Source organism: Hemicordylus capensis, chromosome 4, assembly GCF_027244095.1.
Source record: "Hemicordylus capensis ecotype Gifberg chromosome 4, rHemCap1.1.pri, whole genome shotgun sequence".
NCBI classification, from domain to species: Eukaryota; Metazoa; Chordata; class Lepidosauria; order Squamata; family Cordylidae; genus Hemicordylus; species Hemicordylus capensis.
The window spans coordinates 53,246,072-53,261,862 of NC_069660.1; the positions used below are offsets into that span (position 1 = coordinate 53,246,072).

The following is a 15,791-nucleotide window of genomic DNA, read 5'->3' on the forward strand; positions in this document are numbered from 1 at the left end:
CACCAAAAACAACCACCAACAACAACTACTACAGGCCTTTCATTGGTAGCTGCAAACCTTACCTCATCTGTTAAGGCATCTAAAGACAGGCTTCTAATGAAGGTCTTAATAATCAGGCAAGTTCATACAGGAGTAATCAGCCCATGGTTAATGGCTGACATCCAGGCTAACGCTGTGCTAGAGCAGCAAAGTTGTGAATATGGACGAAGATCAGCAGGGTAGTGACACTGGCGGTGGCCTATGCCTAAATGTTTTGGTAACTCATCAGCACTCACCTGCTGCAGCCCACCACCATGACCTGCCACTAACCTCCATGGCCCCTCATTCATCACTGCTGTTGCCACCTGTTGCCCCACCAGCACCACTGGCCTCCATGGCCCTTGTTGGCTGCCTCCTCTTATACTGCCTTGACACGGTATAATGATGTCACTTCTATGCTGGGATGGGCTTGCAGTAGTGCAGTGACATCATTATACTGTGTCACGGCAGTACAATGAAAGGCAACCGGAGGTGGTGATGGCAGTGAACAGGGACCATGGAGGCTAGCAGTGGACAGGTAGGGGGCAACCAGTGCCAGTGATGGCAGTGGTGAACGGGCGGTTGCGGCGGTGAATGGTGGGTGAGAGCAGGCCCCCCCCTCCCCAAACAGGCGTGTACACAGCACACAGACACTCAATTATAGACCCACATCTGAAGCAGACTATAAATGTGCAGGGATGCCTGAGGTTGTGTAATCTCTTGTACTCCCATTGTGCTTATGCAACAAATATAGAGGAGCAACAAATATAAAGGAACAGGATACTCCTGTTCCTCTATATTTGTTGCATATGCACAATGGGATAGGAAAATCCCATTCAATCTAAAAATGTGATAGGAAAGTCCCATTCAATCTAAGATTCTGCATTTGTGAGATGAAAGGGTAGTGGAGAATTTACCATAAGATTTGTTCTCTTCTTCTGTTTGTAATCACATAGGAATTAAATATTTGAATGGTTTACTTTTAGAAAAGGCCCATGGATCAGTTCGACAAGGGGTTGACTCCCCCCGCCCCCACCTGTCCACTGCTAGCCTCCGTTGTCCCTGTTCACTGTTCCCTCCTCCAAGCTTCTTAAGATGCAGTTCCCATTTGCAGATGAACACAGTACAGGCCTCAACTATATAATCTCATAATGCAAATGGGAGGTTGATTGGTTGAAAATTCCCTCCTCCCACTGTGTCAAAAACTGTATCTGATTGTGAAAAGCTTACACATCAGGGTAAAGGAGCCTTTTCTAGTACTATGGCTGTGGTTACATTAATAATGTTTCTAATGATTAATGCCCAGCCAACTTTCTATACTGGATAGTCCTACAAAGAATCTTAATAATGCATATGGTTTAAAATTAAAGTGCCAAAACATATGCCCCTTTCTCTTTGATTTAGTGTTGCAATTATAGAATGTAAGACGTTATCCATGGCATGTTCTAAACCTATATATTTGTTTAAGAAATTATGTTGCTGGCCTAGCAAGTGAGGGAAACTGTGCATCAAATGTGCAACATACACAGTACACAAAAACCACAGCTTAGGAGGGCTTTAAAGCAGGATTCTAGAGAGGGATTTTGACTCTGATAAAGTTATAGAAATGCAATTGCATTGTATAGCAAAAGTGAGGGGCGGCCCTTTCATGAGGCAAGGTCAAGCAGTTATTTGAGGTGGCAGATTTAATAGGGTGCCAGCAGGGTGGCAAGATGTGGCCTGCTCTTTGGGACTGATCTGAACCTTGCAGCCTTTGGAAGGAGTGCCCCTCCTCACACTCCTTGTTAAGTTGCAAAGAACACAAGGAGAGAAGACTGCTAGCAAACCTCCCTCCTCACTTTGCCAGCTTCAAAGCTTGCAAGAGTTAGTTCTGAAAGGGACCTGGTTAATATCAGGACTATGGAGTAATGGTGCATTTTGCAGCTCACCTCAGGCACCACTATACCTTGGACCACCCCTGGCAAGGGTGAAGTCATATTGAATGTAAGGTATACATCTTGGTTGAAGACTTGCATCAGGTCAACAGAGTTATGCACCTTTCCAGGTTATGCTAATTTAAGGACCAAATTAGATGTGATTTTGGAAGATCTGTAAGTGGATCTTCCAATTGTCTTTTTCTTTGATTAAACGTTGCCATAGAGGGTCCAACTGATCTGGGAGGGTGTTCCAAAGCTGAGGAGCCACAACTGAAAAGGCCCTGTCTGTAGTGGAGAGCTAGTCTTGTGGTAGCAAGCATGACTTGTCCCCTTAGCTAAGCAGGGTCTACCCTGGTTGCATATGAATGGGAGACTTGATGTGTGAGCACTGTAAGTCATTCCCCCTTAGGGGAAGGAGCCACTCTGGGAAGAGCAGAAGGTTCCAAGTCCCTGCCCCCCACCCACCTGGCATCTCCAAAAGAGGGCTGAGAGAGATTCCTGCCTCCTGCAACCTTGGAGAAGCCGCTGCCAGTCTGGGTAGACAATACTGAGCTAGATGGACCTATGGTCTGACTCCGTATATGGCAGCTTCCTATGTTTCTAGTGTCCACCAACCAGATCTTAGTAAATTGTAGGGCTGCAAGCAGGGCCTGAAATGTAAAACCGAGGGCCCTGGTAAAATGATATGGACAAGTCAATTGGTTCCCAACCAATGGTACTCCAGATGTTGCTGAACTACAACTACCATCATCCCTAACTATTATTTATTATGGCTGGGGATGGTGGGAGTTGTAGTTCAGGCTGGGCACCTCTGGGCTAGTCTAAAGTGTCCCTGCCCCATGTCCAAGTATCCTATTATTTTGTCTCATGTTTTCTTTGATGTTGAGTCTGTGGGCACTGACCCATGTGTGTTATTTTTTCTACAGCAGCTAGTATATTTTAAGTGCTTTTATAAACAATACACAATGGTGCTGATGGTGGTGGCACACATTATTCAGAAAGAAAGATTTGCCATGACCCTTGGATTTGGTGCTGAATTGGGCCCTGGAGTTGGCAAAGACATCTGTGGCTTCCCATTACCACAGCCATCCCACATAGCTGTCATTTGCAAGGGCATTCCCAGAAGAGATGCTGTCCATAAGTAGCCGAAGAGAGAGGGATGAAAAAACACCAGCTCAGCAAGAGCAGCAGTCCCGGTGGGCCAGTTTGTTCACTCAGTGACAGGTGTATCTATCAAATGGTTTGCTCTTCAGTGACCATCACCCAGGGAAAAGAGCAGGGGTAGTGAGGAATAAGTGGGAAAGACAGAAGGAAGGAAGAAGGAAAATCAGAGGGGAGGAAGACGGATGGAGAGGAAGCGAAGGCTCTTGTTTCTTCTTTGCCCCATTTGTCATACTATTCCAACATTTGCCCAAAATAATTACAGTCTAAGGAGAACTGTCAAGAGCTACAAGTCTCTCCTTATTCTTGAATAAGCAATGGAACATAATACGTCCTTATTCTGGCAGACCATGAAAATCCCCAGCCGATGGGTAAACATCTAAAGACAAGTTACAAGCTCACAATTTGGGCACACAAAGTAAGTCATTAATATCTGATTGTATCATCAAACAAACACACAGCAGCTATGCAAGCATCAGGAGCCAACAATGATTCCAGCAGCCTGCACTGCATCTTAAACCACAGAGTTTCCTTTATGTCTGAGCTAATAACACCATTCTATTTTGGGTCAGGCATTATTCGACATAGGATAGTTTGACGTTACACTTCTGGGTGAAAATGGTTTTTGATCCTAAAAGTAGAATTGCTTGCATTTTTAAAGGTTCTAGCAATAAAGTATAACATGTTAACATCACATGAGTTCTAATGAAAGTCAGTTCCATTAGGCTTCCATTAGGCTGGATCTGCTAGATCCATACACAAACCAGTTTTTCATTCATTTTCATCCCATTGCACACATGCATGTGCACATGTACACACACAAAGCTAAAATTAAATGTGGGGGCATTTGAAGGATAGTTTGCGAGTTGGTTCAGTAGGACTGAAAAATTATAGCTCTACACTAGATATCTATTAGAAGAGAGGTCCACTATTATTTAAAAAGCAACATTTTAAATTCCATTAAACACTGAGCTGTTCATATAAAATAGTTTAAGAGATGCCAGCAATACCAACCAATTCAATAAGACACAGTACTAGGGTTGCCAGCATGCAGCTGGAGCTGTGCCTTTATATGTGCAGACATTAACAATAGATAACAATAGCATTTCTCTGTATGCTGTGAAAAGTTTAACCTGCTGATTTCTGCAAATGAAACCACTGTTAAAAGTACAAAAACAGGACACGTCATTGTGCCATTGTGGCAAATATGATCTTTAGGGGAAAATATTCTGCAGCTCAATTGTCTGCACCTGGGTCCAGTGGGGTGAGGCAGCAGCAAAAGTTAGAGCCAAGAAGAGCTTGAACTGGACATCTTTGTTTGGAGTAATGTTGTAGTAATGTTATCAGCTTGTAGCAATGTTATCAGCAAATAAAGCTTCTGGCCACTTTGAATAGTAATCCACCATCACTATAACAAAACTTTGCTCTGCGGGTTGGTTATCAAAAGGCCCCATTATATCCAGAGCAAGTTTTTCCCAGGGTGGCAAAAGTCTTCTGCGATTTGTCAGATACAGCACAAGCCATACAGTACCGGATTACATTTCCAATGGATTTGTCCATACCTGGACACCAAAAACTTTCTCTGATTCATCTTTTAGTCATGCTCATGCCCAGGTGACCTTTGTGGGCAATTTTGATAACTTTTGCTTGTAAGGAAGTTGACACCACCAAACGATCAGGCCTCAGCACCAACTCATTGAGAAGGGACAATTCACTGACTACGTGCATGTATGGTTGAAGATGTTTAGGTACATTGTTTTTGCATGGCCAGGCCATCCATTAGTTATGTAAGGTTTAAGTTCAGTAAGCACTTGATCAACACTGAGGGCCACTTTCCATTCAGAAGATGTGATCACTCCATGAGTGGATGAAGCTATTTGTGCAACTACTACTACTCCATCCGCATCATCTGCGATCTCCTCTTGGCCTGGAAGTGGAAGTTGAGATAGAGAATTCGCAGTTGTGTTCCGAAGACCTGGGAGATATTTCACCTAGAAATCAAAATCTATAAGCCTAGTTATGCTTGGGGTTGCTCAGCTTGATTCCCATGTAGAAAATAAAGCATATAGGGGTTGATGGTCTGACCATAAAGTGAATTTACTGCCCCACAAGTACATCCTGAAATGCCTAACCACCCAGAAACATGCTAGAGCTTCTTTTTCAATCACAGAATACATCTTCTCTGATGCAGTAAGCACTCTGGAAGCAAAAACAACTGCTTGTCCCCTTTTTGCTGGGTCAAGACAGCTCCCAAACCATATTCAGAAGCTTCAGTGGTTCTAACTTCCAATAGTGTTCCTGTTGGTGTCAAAAGAAGTGAGAACAGGGCTTTCAGCAATGGCTGATTTGATAGTCTGAAAGTCGCCTTGCAGGATGCATCCCAGTTAAATGCTACAGTATCTTTAAAAGGAAGACGCAATGGAGCAACTTTGGAGGCAAATTGTTTTAAAAATTTAGAGTAAGCACCAGTGTAGTATAGTGGTTAGAGTGCTGGACTACGACTGGGGAGACCTGAGTTCAAATCTCCATTCAGCCACGGAACTCACTACTAGGTGACTCTGGGCCAGTCATTTACCGCTCAGGTCTTTAAAGGAAGAGCAGGATATAAATGCTAAATAAATAATAAATAAATAATACTCACAGAGTCCTAAAAATGATCAAAGTGCATCCTTGTTGTGTGGCTCCAGTGCTTCCCAAATAGCTTTCACCAAGTCTGTTTTGGGATGTACGCCACTCTGAGACATTGTGTGTCCCAAGTACGTCACCGAGTGTGTGCAAAACTAACATTTATCTGCAGAGATAGTAAGTCCATGTTGTTGGAGTTTTCTGTCAGTTTAGCATCATGCTCCTCAATGGTTTTGCCATACAATAAAATGTCATCCTGAAAGTAAGTGATGCCAAAAATTGCATGTATCATTCATTAAGGTTCTACACATGATCTGTGTAGGGATTACACATGTGCGGGGAGAGGTTTTCACCCACTCTCCCCATAGACGATCAGGGAGGCTTTCCTGGGTGGCCAGATCGGCCACCCAGAAGATTTCCAGCTCCATCATGGAGCCAGTTGGGGCAGCAGGGTTCGGGGGGGGGGTCACCTGGCCCCCGGAAGTCCCATAAGGCAACACGTGAGTGTGCGGTGCCTTTTCAGGAGCCTCCCAATGCCAGGAGGCTTGTTGTAGCCTCTCAGTCAGGAAGCTACTCATGAGTCATTGTGGTACAGAGCAGTGCCATGCCATGGCAACACACAAACAGCTAACCTGCTTTTGGGGCACTCCTGTGCCTGAAACCAAGGTAAAGCAGTGGCTACCCAAGAGGGTTTGCCGCCATGCCATCACCGGGAGCCACATGGCTTCCAGCGGTTCTCTCATGCAGTGGAAACTGGGATGGGCTCCCTTAGCCCGGTTTCCACTGCATGTGCGAATAGCCTCATTGAAATTCCGAGCTTGTAGAGGCTAATCCAAAGGGCAGTCTTTTGTACTGAAAAATATACTCTGGGGTAATGAGGGCTGTGTATTTATGAGAACTCTTGAGCAGAGGAATTTGATGACAGGCTGAAGAAAAGTCCAAAGTTGGGAACACTGAGGCTTCTTTGAGAGCAAGCAACATTTAATTGATACTGGGTAATGGATGACAATCCACTACTGTGTTGGAGTTCACATCTCTTAAATCTATGCACATTCGAAGTGGACAATTTGATTTCCACACAAGAACAATGGCAGAGACCCATTCTTGGTTCTATGATGTCAGCATGCTGTAGACAAGTGCTCCTCTCTAAGTGGTTGGTGTAATGCTATGTACGCTCCTCACTTTGTGTTGTTCTGATGTCCAAGAATAGCAATAGCAATAGCACTTACATTTATATACCGCTCTATAGCCGGAGCTCTCTAAGCGGTTTACAATGATTTAGCATATTGCCCCCAACATTCTGGGTACTCATTTTACTGACCTTGGAAGGATGGAAGGCTGAGTCAACCTTGAGCCCCTGGTCAGGATCGAACTTGTAACCTTCTGGTTACAGGGCGGCAGTTTTACCACTGCGCCACCAGGGGCTCAAGAAGTCAGTAATCATATCAGCATATGGATGCTCTATCATCTGTAATACAAGTCCCATGCTATTTGGGTCTAACAAGATCCGTAGATCTGTCTGTTTCCAGCCCAATACCGAGACTCCTTTTTGTCACACATACACTTTCCCTCCTGCAGTATATCCTTTGTATTCCAGGAAAGCAGTGAAATATCCATTTTTGGCAATAGGGGAACCTCTATATCCCCATGAGTGGATGTCTGAAGGCTACAGATGCAGATCTGATGTAGTGAGGAGTTTCTTGTAAAGCGGATGGGAAATGATAGTGGATGGAGAACCAGAATCAGCCAGCTATTGCACTTCATTGCCATTAAGTTTAACTTGACAATGTGGAGAAGCAGGCTCTGAGTCTGTCACACATAAAACAGAGTCAGGAAATGGTTCATCTGCCTCATCGTCATCATATGGTGAATCAGCAATGGAGTGGACACCAGACTTTCAAAACTTAGCAAAATTCCTCCCCTTTTTGTACCTATTGCAAGTAACCTTCTGTACAGGACAGTGTCCAAAATTGGCTTTGTGGGCAGAGTCTCCACATCAGTTGCATTTGTAGCTCCTCCTTTCTTGTGCTGCCACTATCTGGGGAAGTGCCACATGAGAAGATTGAGTTTAGAAGGATTTAGGCTGAACAGCCTAGATTTCAGTAGGTGGGTTTTGGGGTACCAAAGAGAGTGATTTGTTACAGTGAAGATCATTTCCCACCTTCCTAGCCATCTCTATAACTTTATCCAAGGTACATTTCCGCTCCAATAGCAGTTTTTCATGCAATTTGGAGCAGCTTGTTTTCATAACAATCTGATCCCTGATCATTTCATCAGTAAAACTTGCAAACTTGCAACTAGCAAACTTGCAGTTTTACATTTACACTTAAGGCACACGCAGTGCTGTGATATATTGCTCGATAGGTTCACCATGCAGTTGGGGTCTAGAATAGAACCTGTAACGTTCAGCAAACACATTCAAAGTAGGGTTGAAATGGTCATCTAAAGCTTGAAGAGTAGCTTCCTAAGAATTGGCATCCCCTTCCAAGTTGGCAGGAAAAGGGAAATGATTATATATTCTCTGGCCTTGAGGGCCCAGACAGTCAAGCAACATAGCCTTCTGCTGTGCTGGAATAAAATCAGGGCTCTGTATAGTGCAGAAATAGGACCTCCATTGTTTCCAGGGACTTTTACAATGTCCCTGGCAGGCTTCACTGCAAGTTTACTGGGAGGCTTTACTGTGAACTCGGTTGTCCAAAAAACTCGACACAAATGGTGGATTTTTTAATCCCAGGTATAAATCTGGCTGTATTCTAACGCACAGTGAAAAACCCGAATAGTGTGCAAACTGCTCCTTGATAACTCACAGGGACTTCAGGGTAAATCTGGCAAACATGTGAACACACCCCCTCCATTCCGAAGGAGATGCGCATTAAAGGACTTTAAAAGCCCCGTGTGAAAAACTTCCAGGAAAGAGCAGGTTCTCCTGGGGTGGACAAGAAAAAATGGTGGTGGTGGGATCTGAGCCATGCTGCAGTAGGCACCCAGTGAACAACAATGTGTAGGACTGATAAGGAAAAAGTACCTTCAGGGATTGTGCAGGTCAGGAAGCAGGAGAAACTATCAGCAGCAGCAATAGTAGAAAGCAGTACAAGAATGTAGGCCCAGTGATGCAATGAAATGAGGTTGGAGGAACATTCACAAGCTTTGCAGGCTCACATACTTAGCTGATGTGTGATCACCAAATGTTTTATAGCTATTTCCTCGTCTACACAAGGAAATAATATGTGGATTTAACTAAAGGTTTATTCTGCAACAACTCCATTTTCTCTTCCTCCTTTCCCTCCCTTTTCCTTTCTGACACATCCCCCACACTCTCTACCGGATCCCACTTGGGCCAAATGTCCAAACAAATTCCAAAAGATAACTGGATAGTATACAACAGGGCTCTTGTCAGATCCAGGATCCTGGCTGGGATTTGTTGTTTGTGCTGCTGCTGTTCTTCCTTCTCCACCTCCAACAAGCCTCCTCTGGATCTGAGCCTAGGTGAGTCCTTAAGAGCTGTTCCAATTGTCGGATCCAGATGAGGACCATGGCCCAGAGGGAGGCACCTACCTACTTCCATGCCATTTCCACACTCAAACTTACCCCTCCTAAAATTGCTATGAGTTCCCAAAAGTGCCCTTGTAGGTACTTACACTTACATATATCTGGGGTGTGTGTGTGATTCCTGCAGAAATACAGCAAAGAAGTAAAGAGTTAAACACCCTGTACCACATCCGGCTCAACGGCACAACTCTACCTTCACCCTGCACTGTAGTCCCAATCCAGATCAAGGCTTCTCAAAGGTCAGTTCCTAATCAGATGATGACAAATTTAGTGTCTGGTCTAGTTTGGGCCCTGAGATTCAGGCATAGTCAGATGACTCGAGCAGCTAGCGTCATTCATTGGAATGCTGAGCATTCCTTGTTCTGAAACAGAGCACTAAAAGCCCAAGCATCCAAGGGACTCCATGACTGGATGTGCCAGAGTGATACTTCAATTGCATTTTCATCCCTGGATCCCACAGAGCTTTAGTTAAGATTCTGCCAAGCTATTAGCCACCAACATCATGGTGTGGGGCTACTCTAAAGTTATGCTGGACTGAGAGGAGGTTTTTTTTAGTCCTTTCCACTCCGTGAAGATGAAGAGGCAAAGGCACTAGCTTCTTACCTCAATTGCTTTCCTAAACCTCCTACAGCAGCTATAGTGATCCATCTTCTCCCTGTGATTAGCACATAAATTACCTCCAGTGGCCTGAAACACTTCAATTATTCAGAGTAGTTTTAGCAGCTGCAATAGTGAGTGCGGCAGGAGAAATGGGAGAGGAAGGTCGAGACAAGGATGGATCTGCCTACCAAAGGTGATGACCTCTTGGCCTGCTCAGTCTCATTCTACTCACGCTGCACAGCCATTCCGTTTTTGCATTTGTCCTCTGTGGTCATGTCGGTGGAGGAAACGATTTGAGTCTCAGTGCACACGGTTGTGGCAAACCATACAGCAGCTGTGCACAGTCTGCTGCAGGCATCCCAGCCCCCATAGATTATTATTGTTGTTGTTGTTGTTGTTGTTGTTTACACAGTCAGACAGGTGTCATTGACTGGTTTATTTTATCCAGACATCGGGTCCTTCCCAAGGACCTGGGATGGCTGAATTTTATTATCAATGTTGTTGCTGTTATTATTATTATAGATATCATCGCAGAATATAGGCTGTTCCCAGTAAAGTTGCTTTTTGTAATTGGCGGGTGGTGATTTCTGTGGCCCCTATGGTGTTGAGGTGCTCTTCAAGGTGTTTTGGAATTGCACCTAGGGCGCCAATTACCACTGGGATTATTTTGACCTTCTTCTGCCACAGCCTTTCAATTTCAATTTGTAGATCTTTGTATTTTGTTATTTTTTCTTTCATTTTCTTCTATTCTGCTATCAGCTGGTATTGCTGTGTCGATTATTTTAACTTGGTTTTCTTTCTTCTCGACTACAGTTATATCTGGTGTATTGTGTGGCAGATGTTTGTCTGTTTGTAGTCAGAAGTCCCATAATATTTTTGCATCTTCATTTTCTACAACTTTTTCAATTTTATGGTCCCACCAATTTTTGGCTACAAGTAGCTTGTATTTTTTGCAGATGTTCCAGTGTATCATCCCTGCTACCTTGTCATGCCTTTGTTTGTAGTCAGTCTGTGCAATCTTTTTACAACAGCTGATTAGGTGGTCCAGTGTTTCATCTGCTTCTTTACAAAGGCAGCACTTGCTGTTGTTGATTTTTTGACTTTTGCTCTTATTGCATTTGTTTTTAGTTCCTGTTCTTGTGCAGCCAATATTAAACCCTCTGTTTCTTTCTTCAAGTTGCCATTCTTAAGCCAATGCCAGGTCTTGGTGATGTTTGATTTTCTAGTTATATTGTGCAAATATTTACCATGCAGTGGCTTATTTTTCCATTTTTCTGCTCAGTTCTTGACTTGTTCTTTCTTGTAGGCTTGCTTTGTTTCATTGGTGTTGAATAGTTTCTCGTTATTGACCATTTTAAGAGCATCTTCTTCAATGTCCTTTATATATTCTTCAAGGCCTCTTTTCTCCTCCTCTACTGTTTGATGGACTTGCAGCATTCCTCTTCCACCTGAGCTGCGAGGGATGTATAGCCTTATCTACATCACCGCGGGGATGCAGTGATGTACATGTACAGCAGATGGGGTTTTTTTACTTGATGTTTTATCCAAGGCCTGTTTTGTTTAGTATTTGTGAAAGTGGAGTCATGGTGATTATAAACAACAGAGGGGATAGTGAGTCCCCTTGGAAAATATCTCTTCTAATGCTACCCTGTCCAAGTGTCTCACCATTGATTGTTAACTGTGTACTCCACATGCTCATTGCTTTTTAAAATAAATATCTGAATGTTTTTGCTGACACCAGTTGTTTCTAAACATTTTAGTATCCATGTATGAGGCAATGAGGCAAAGGTCTTCTTGTAGTCAATACATGCAACACTTAGATTTGTTTTTCTTCTCTTGCAATTTTCTAAAATCATTTTGTCAATCAGCAGCTAGGCTTTTGTGCCTCTGGTGTTCGGGCAATTTCCTTTCTGTTCAACTGGAAGCTGCTTATTAATTAATAAGTGTTGCATTACTTCATCTGCTATTATTCCAGTTAATAATTTGAACATGGTTGGCAGGCAGGTTATCAGTCTATAATTACTTGGAACTGCACCTTTTGCTGGGTCTTTCATGATGAGATGAGTTTTCCCAGTTGTTAGCCATTGTTCAATATCACCTCCTTGCAAAATGTGATTGAACTGTTTTGATAGTTGTTTATTAGGCTTGTTAGGTGTTTAAACCAAAAGCCATGCAGTTAATCGTCGCCTGGTGCAGTCCAATTTTTAATTTTCTTTGCTCTTTCGCTTATTAATTCTGGTGTTAGTATTAGATCTTGCATTTGTTGGTTACATTTTTCGACCTCTTTTACCCAGCCAGCTTTTTGATTATAATCTATTGGATTGTCCCATAATTCCCCCCAGAATTGCACTGTTTCTTCTTTATTTAGTGTTTCTATGTTTATCTCTATGTTTATGTCTATAATTTCATTTAGTTATTTGTTTGTTTGTTTGGTTTATATACTGTCCTTCCAAAAATGGCTCAGATGTAGATGTAGAGAAAGGGCGGCAAAATCCTTTTTGCCTATGGGCTGCAAAAGGCTTAATCCGCCCCTGCCCCATCAAACCTTGTGGCACCCTGTGCTGCTGTTCGCACACGTGGAATGTAAATATGCACAAAAAGCTGCAGAATGCTGCTGGACACAGCTACAGGGCTACAAGCGGGTCAGAAGTCCCACCCCCAGCCTGACACTCCCAATCATGGAAACCGGCACAATCACTCTTACAGCATCCATCTCTTCAGATGTGAAGAACAGCGCCAAGAGGGTGAGTGATGGCCAGGGGTGGGACCTCTGACCCACTTTTAGGTGTAGGCCCATGCCCACAGTAGAGCTCTCCTCACGATCAAGTGAGGAGGGTTCCAGCTCTGTCTGCAGGGAGAGTGCTCGCAGACAAGCAGCGGATCGCCCACCCAGCAGAGCATTAAGGAATGAGCACACACACTCCAGTTACAGAGTGGGTAGCAGAGGCTGGTATAGTTATTGCAGCTATTTAGAGAAAACACATGGAGGTCCTTGTATAACTGAATACTAAATGTTTATTGGTTAAATACACTTAGATAGGAAAGACCTATAGGTCTACATACATCTAAAGGTCTACATAACGGATAGGTAAGGAGAGAGAGAAAGAGAGAGAGAGAGAGAGAGAGAGAGAGAGAGAGAGAGAGAGAGATATGTTTCCATCTGCTCTCTAGGAGGAAAGGAAGGATTGTGACTCAGCACAGGAAGTGCTGCAGAGTCAGTCCAGGGGTCATAGAATACGGACAGATAGAGAGACCCTGACTCACTGTCTCTACTCCCAATGCCCCTAGTGGTCATTAGGACAGCTGGTGCAAAAGGTGGATGCACTGGAAGTCCATCTCCAACATGGCTGCAGTGCTCCCTTGCCCTGCCTGACAGCTCCAGGGGTTGGGCGCAGGGAAGCTCTGACATGCAGCGCCCCGCCTCCCTGGAGCCCCCGTAATGCACCACGCAAGTGTGTGGTGCATTTCTGGGGTCCCTCCCCCCAAGTTTGCCTGCCATGGCTGCTAGCAGCCACAGCAGACACATGACAAAAAAGATGATGTTGAAGGAGCGCTTGCTCCATTAACCTCGTTTAGGAGGGTGGCTACACAAGCGGGCTTGCTGTCATGGAGCCACCAGGCTCACCTTCGAGCCTGTTGGTTCTCACGAGCAGCAGAAACCAGGCTGGGCTCCCTTAGCCCCGTTTCTGCTGCTTGTGAGAATAGCTTCACTATGTTCAATGCTCCTGCAACCAGTGTACAGTGTACACGGGTAAAGATCACAGCCATTTACATGTTATGCTGAACACAGGTACAGAAGTATACTTCCTATCTGTACCATGTATTTGAAGGACCTGTACCCAGGTTCACTTTTAAATGAACACAGGTACAGTCATTCACACAAACACATGTATGAGTTTACAGACATCTGTAAAAACAGCATAATGTCTTAATCGGGCTTATGTTCAGAGATGTTCTACTGAACTCCTGAACAGGGCTAAAGTGGCATGTGGATGTACTGCGAAGCAGAGAAATAGTTTGCTCCTATGGAAGAGAGAACACTTGTGCAGATACAACCTTAATACTGGAAGCAGCATCTCCCCACATAGACCAAGGCCTAAATTATTTGATTGTTTTCAGTTCCACTAAATAATCAGGGAAGCAAATTATAAGGTGCGATTCAGGCTTCGCAATTTGATTTGATCCGTATCTACTTAGAAGTAAGTTTCAGGGGGTTCAGTGAGGCTGACCCATCAGTTTGCGTAGCATTGTAACCTTAGTCAGTTAGTTGCACTGATCAATCAATTAAAGTTTGTTGCATTGGGTAATAGTAGCTATGAATGCATAATATTTTGTTCCCACTGGACAGAGAGATGCTGGGGCAGTTTTCAGTACCATTTGTAGTTCCTGTGTATTTATTAACAATACTGCCTGATCTCTCTAGACCATTGCCTGAGTTACTGCTGTAATGTTTATGCTACCTCTTAAATATTCCAGTGATGAATGGGAAGGTATTGAGGTAGATGGAAGTTTATGGGTTGAAATTAATAATAAATGTTGAACAGGAGGCTGGTGAGACTGTCAGCCTGTGCATATGTGCACACATGTACGCGTGCTTGCACACACAAATTCAATTATAGGCTGTGCTGTGGCAGACTGGATACAGAAGAATCTGCCATGCCAACTAAGCCTATTTTGATTAGCCTCAGGCTTCTTGGCAGATAATAGTGGAAGGATACAGGACATTAAATCCTCAGCAAGTAACCAGAGGGTGCTGATGGGAAGAATGGCAGTATATGGGCACTCAGAGGACCATAGTGTGGCCTTTCTTCTCCCTTTTGGATTATTTTTCCTCTAGGTTACCTTCTACTGTGGAGGATGGGGCTCAGTGGCAGAACATCTGCTTTGCATGCAGAAGGTCCCAGGTTCACTCCCTGGCAGCATCTCCATTTAGGGCTGCAAAAGGCTCCTGCCTGAAACCTTGTTGGAGAGCCCCTGCCAGTCATTGTACACAATACTGAGCTAAATGGACCAATGGTCTGACAGCTCCCTGTGTCCCTACTGTATTGATCCCCCTTCTTGCTTCCTTGATTGTTTTTTGTGCCCACATCATGAAAATTCTGTGCCCTAACTTCACCCATTTCGATAACCTAGTCTAGTAATGCCTTTAAATTTTCTTTCTAGTGCTCCAGGCATGACTTTTCACATCCTGCAGAGGACAAATCCTTTCAAATGTCACTAAAGGTATTGAGTTGCCTTTGATAGGGACTGGGCTTTTTCAATCACAGCCATCCATCCTGCTGGGGAAAAAGTTTTGAAACCAACAAAGAAAGCAGAGGACAAATTAACTTCTTTCTGTTTGAGTTACTCTCTGCATATCCTTTCCCATTTCCTTGGTGTTTTGTTACCTCAATGAGATATTGAAGGCCGGCCATTTTATTCAACTTACTAGCACAGCCACTAGTGGACAGACTACTGAATTTGGATTGAGGACATCTGGGTTGAAAGGCCTGCTAAAACTTGCAATATATTGAGTGCTCATGGACAATAGCAATAGCAATAGCACTTACATTTATATACCGCTCTATAGCCGGAGCTCTCTAAGCGGTTTACAATGATTTAGCATATTGCCCCCAACATTCTGGGTACTCTGGGTACAAGCCATTACATTTCTGTTGAGTCTACCTTACAGGGTTCTTGTAGGGAGAAAACGAGATAACTTCACATAAGCCACCCTGACCTCCTCAGAGATAATACAAATGCAATTAAAAATATTAAGAAATAATCACTTTTATGCTGTTTCCAGTCCAATTAGCTCATTTAACAAGCACATTCTCTTGGTTCTCCCAAGATTCTTACATTAACTTGGATCCAGCTTATCTAAATTCTTGCCAGCACAATGGAAAACCATCAAAACAGCACACACACACACACACACACACC

The 15,791-nt window shown here is 43.8% G+C and overlaps 1 protein-coding gene across 5 annotated transcripts in view; it reads left to right on the forward strand.

Moving 5' to 3' along the window:
• Positions 1-15,791, forward strand: part of SYT2 (synaptotagmin 2) — a 221,367-nt gene that overhangs the window by 73,427 nt on the left and 132,149 nt on the right. The window contains exon 1 of one of the 5 annotated variants that reach the window (XM_053247075.1): positions 9,096-9,206. The exons of 3 other annotated variants lie outside the window; for them this stretch is intronic. The gene's annotated coding sequence lies outside the window, so the exon portion shown is untranslated. Of the gene's footprint in view, positions 1-9,095; positions 9,207-15,791 lie in introns of those variants that run through there. One more of the 5 variants, XM_053247076.1, reaches the window with a different exon arrangement.